Source organism: Tupaia chinensis, unplaced genomic scaffold (assembly GCF_000334495.1).
Source record: "Tupaia chinensis unplaced genomic scaffold, TupChi_1.0 Scaffold139422_1, whole genome shotgun sequence".
NCBI classification, from domain to species: Eukaryota; Metazoa; Chordata; class Mammalia; order Scandentia; family Tupaiidae; genus Tupaia; species Tupaia belangeri.
Window position 1 is genome coordinate 523,870 of NW_006199308.1, and position 5,277 is coordinate 529,146.

At 42.4% G+C, this 5,277-nt stretch overlaps 1 pseudogene; it reads left to right on the plus strand.

Annotated features, from left to right (window-relative positions):
• Positions 1-4,459: 4,459 nt before the first annotated feature.
• Positions 4,460-5,277, plus strand: part of LOC102479942 (outer dense fiber protein 2-like) — a 1,978-nt pseudogene continuing 1,160 nt past the window's right edge.

Below are 5,277 nucleotides of genomic sequence, written 5' to 3' on the forward strand. Positions count from 1 at the left end.
AAAAAAAAAAAAAAAAAGAGCTGTGATGCAAACCCACTGTGCAGGCATCCACCCGGCCCACTCTTCACTTGAACAGGTGAATCATTCATTTATAATTATCTTTAAATATTTATCCTTACAAAGATATTCTTAGAATATCCTCCTTCTCTCTTCTATGATTTCCTCTCAGCCCAGCAACATTTGTGTGCTTACCTTTCATGATTTTTTGGGACTAATTCTACCATCACTTACGCTTGTATTTTCAGAATTTCTATCACTTTAGAGCATCATGCATTAGGATCACTTCACTGTACATCCTTAATCTACTCACCATTAGGAATTTAACTGTGTGCTTCTATATGAGATTAGAAGCTCCTTGAAATAGTCATTCTTATATCTATAATGTCACATAGCATTTAACTGCCTCTATTTATTGATTTACAGATTGGTTAGTGCTGAGTTTAACAGAGTAAATTAAAAGTGGAAACATGGCAGCAATAATTTATAAATTAAGAAAAACAGCTAACAACCGAAGGGAGGTTGTAGTTTTCTAGCCATTTGGATCCTATCACTGCTATCCATTATGGGGATTCTCTTCATTCGAAGGGTTCTGCGGGTCATTTTTCAGTTTATTATTCTTCTACTGGTTTCTTTATCATTGCACTGAAAACAAATGGGAGTTGATATGCCAGTGACTGCTACTGTCTGACTGTCTTTGAATCACTTCAGTTTGATCTGTCACCAACTGAATTGTTCTGTCTAAACCATAAGAGAAAGATTATAGTCCTTGGCAATGTTTTGTCTTCTTAAATGATCCCAAATCTATCAATCCTTCAAGATTTGCTCAAATTCTTTTTTTTTTTTCCTCAGAGTTTTCTGCCTCAGGGTTCATGGTGCATGTGCTTGCTGGAGAGGTAACAGAGACAGTGAGAGGAAAACTGAGAGATCACCCTCCAGGGGGATGGCCATGCTGCAATCCCTTTCTCCTCCATTCTCCTCTGGGGATCTTGGAAAAACACACACACGAGACCAGCGTGAGTTTCAAGTTACTAAGTCCAAGACTCAAACCATGGTCAGCCACATGGGAGTCCAGCGACCTACCGGCCACACAATCTGCTGACTCCTGTTCAAATTCTTAATTCCTCTGAAGTCTTCTCTGACCATTGATCTAACACTTTCTGTGCATCTCTTTCAGTTTTTTTTGATATTTTTTAAAGAATTATTTATAGTATATTATTTATTATTATTGTTATTATTATTATTACTATTGTTTAGTTTGCTATAGGGCATGTGCACTCATGAGAGAGAAAGAGAGAAAGAAATCTTCAGGTCCGGGACTTGAACCATGGTCAGCCATGTGAGAATCCAGGGCATTAAGTGCCACACCACCTGCTGGCCCCTCCATTCTTTTTATATTGCTAAGTAAATAGCCTTTCTGTTATTCTCTGAAAAAAATGATCTTTTTAAAAAAATCTTCAAGGCAATTTCTATTTTGAGAGCAAGGCAATCATATACTCAGAATCTGTTAGAGACAACAATGTTTCAAGCACTTAAAAGATAAAAATAGAGAGTCTGTAAACAATAGAGAAAAGCAGAGGATGACACATCTATGAAACTAAAATTGAAGCAAAATAAAAGAATATGAGGTACAAAAGAAAGAGCAGAGAGACCAGCACTTTAAAAACTGTGTATTAAAAAATAGTGTTTATTGTGGTTCAGAAAGGACAGGTGAATCCTTTGTTGAAAGCAAAGATTCCTTCACCTTGTGGCAGCAGTACGTGAGGGATGACAGAACAATGAGCAGCTCACACGAAGGTGACGAGGGACACTGGAAAAAGAAAATCGAGAAGTGAAAAGCGAGAGTTCATAATGCAGTGGAAAAGTGAGAAAATAAAAAACAAAAAGGAAATGATTTACTAAAGGGCGACCCAGGAAATAAGGACAACTGTTTAAAGAAGGAAAAACATCTATAATTCTTTTTTTTTTTTTGAGAGAAAGATAGGTTTTTGCTATAGGGTGTGTGTGCTCATCTGAGGGACAGAGAGAGAAACAGAAAGCAACAAATCGCCCCCTCTCCCCTCAGGGGGATGGCTATGCCACAATCCCTTCTTTTCCATTCTCTTCTTGGGATTTTGGGCATGCATGCACATGTGCCTGGTGTGAATTTGAAGCCACTGGATCCAGACTCGAACTGTAGTTGGCCATGTGGGAGTCCAGCGACATAAACACTAACTATACCATCCACTGATTCCTCAACATTTATATCTCTTGAATGTAAAGAATAATAGCCAACTTCCCTGAGAGAATACAAATGATAACTTTTTAAAATCTAGTGAGCTATTTAGGACAAAGAAACAGGTACCATTCCTGATATACAGGAAGTAGAAATTCAGATACAGTTATACTTCTAAGTTATGCAAAGTTGAGATAGCCTTGAGATATTTTAAATAAAAGACAAAAAATATAGGTGAGACACAGAGAAAATAAATCATCTGCTGGCAAAAAGTAACATTTGTCCCACCCAACATGAAGGACCAGTTAATGTGAAGCACACGCTGAAGAAGGTTGAAGAAGTTGTAACGGATATGGAGTCAGGAAAGCGATCCCAAGACATGGACCACAGACAGGCAGGAGCTTGAACCTACTTGAGCCCTGGAGTGGGGTACAATGCCCTGGACTCAGAGGCAGCAAAGTGTACACACTCGGCACAGACAGGGAAAAGCAGAGATGACGCAGGTAAACACAAAAACAAGGCCACTGCATTGGCTGGTGGTTACGAGATCTAGATCCCACATGGCCAGCTGTGATCAGATTGGACCTGGTGGTGCAGGTGCTTGCAAGTTCAAAATCTCAAGAGGGTGGAGAAATGGAGGAGGAAGGACTGTGTGACCACACCCTTACTGGGGCATACTTTCCCCCTCTCCCTCTACCTCTCTGTCTCTTTCTGGTAAGTTAGAAACAAATTAAAAATAAAAAATAAAAACAAAATAAAAATCAGAGATTCAGAAGAAGACAAAATGCTGTCTCCAGGTTTCAAGGGAAATGAGACTATGATGTCATCGGGACAGAGTGAATTGAAAGAAAATGACCTTGTGCCATTTGCAGGAAAGGTTGAAGGATAGGTTGAAATAATGAAATCGTGCACAATGAAAGACCCTCATTAGGTTACCAGGATAGAAAATCAAAACATCATAGAAATTCAAACAGGGTCATGCACCTATCTAACTTTTTTTTTCATAATTATTTAATTAATTAACTATTGCTATTATTATTTTTAAGTTTGACCAGAGAGAAACAGAGAGAAAGAGAAGGAAAGGGAGAAAGCAAGCTGACAGATCTGGGACTTGAACCGCGGTCACCCATGAGGGAATACAGCATCTTTTTTTTTTTCTTTTTTTGGAAAGGTTTTTGCTGTAGGGTGTGTGTGCTCCCCAGACAGAGAGAGACAGAGAGACGGAAACCGACAAAACACCCCCCAGGGGGATGGTCACGCCACAATCCCTTCTCCTCCATTCTCCTCTCGGGATCTTGGGCACACATGCACACGTGCCCGGTGTGAGTTTTAAGCCACCGGGTCCAGCAGGACTCCAACCCCTGTCGACTACATGGGAGTCCAGCGACATAGCCTTTACGCTAACTGCTGGTCCCAGGAATCCAGCATCTTAACCATCAGGCCAGCTGCCAGCCCTGGCCCTTTGTGATTTAAGGGTAGGGTAGTAAAGAGAAGGTAGAAGGGCAGGAGAAGGAGGATTTCCCTAAACAAAGATGAAAGACAGAATGCATCCAAATTCTGGAGAGAGGATAATGAGCCCTGTTAGGAATCAAATGAAGAAAGTTAAATTAAATTAGCAAAAAGAGATAAATTAACAATGAAAAAAGAGTGAAGCTGTGTAAACCTGAAAGAACTATTTTGTACACGTAAGTATTCTACAAAAATAAACTTCAACTTCGTGAAAGGTAATAAATTAGAGAAAAAATGCAGTTTGGACCATTTTGGTGAAAATAATACTTTTCTTACCTCACCTCCTACGCAAATTTACTGCCAAGTGTGGTAGATATTTAAATCTAAAAAATATCAAGGTATAATTTTTAAAATATAGTGATATGGATCTGGTCTCAAGCATGAAACACCGTGTCTTGGCCCACGTATAAAAATAAATGCATGAATTGACTAAGTAAAAGGTTTGCATGTCAAAACCACCATGAAGTCATAAAAAAGGCAAATTTAGAAAAAACTAAGAAATCTATTTACAAACCACATGACAAAGAGTTACCAATTTTAATATAGAGGCGTTGCTCTAAAATAAACAAGACAGAAAAAGAAAACAGAATCAATGAGAACAAGCAATTCACACACACACACACACACACACACACACACAAGAGAACCATAAATTGCCTACAACCCTCTTCACAACTTACAGGGAGCATTGGAGAGAAGATGGCGTGAACCCCACCAGAGCAGGTTTGCCTCTGCGGGAAGAACAGAGTACCAAGTCTCACGCAGAAAACGGTCTTGGGAATACCTACGGCGCACCCAGTGTAACTGATGAAATGTAAGGGGACACCGTGAATGTCTGACAGAGTGTCCGAGTGGAAACCAAGGTACCTTGGAGGCCCCCCGGAAAATCAACCTCCAGCATGTGGGGTGCAAGTGGGAGCCTCCACCTCGTTGCCTGGAGATCGCAGCACCGTCTTCAGAAAAGCTGGTTTCGGTGATGCGCTTCGGTGACCTCGGCACTGTAAGATGAACCGCGATGGTAAGACTGACAGTCTAAGGAACGCGGCTGGTGGTCTCAAGTCTGAGGGGCAGGTGCACAAGGGGAGCGCCCCATTCCCAGAAGGTTCCTGGAGGAGCGGCAGGAGTGGGAGGAGGCGGCGCTGGGACTGACCGACTCGGAGCACGAGGACACCGTGCTGACACACCATCGAGCGCATCCAGGAGGAGGACCTCACAGCGCATCAGGAGAGGCACCTCCAGCAGGAGAAGGCGTGTCTCCTGTCCAAGCCGGCTGAGGCGGAAACCGGTCATGGCCTTGCAGGACACCATCAGGAAGCTGGAAATAGACAAGTGACCCGCACCGACTGGACGTCCGACCAGGCGAAAGGAACGTCTCCTGCAGAAGCTGAGCACATGGGAAGGAACCAGCCGCACCCTCCGAGACCTGCTCAGGGAACAGCCCTGCAAAAAGGAAAGACTAAGGGAGGGACCAGCAGCTGGCGTAATAGCTATGTCGCTGGACTCCCATGTTGCCAGCCGCGGTTCGCGTCCCGGACCCGGTGGCTTAAACTCACGCC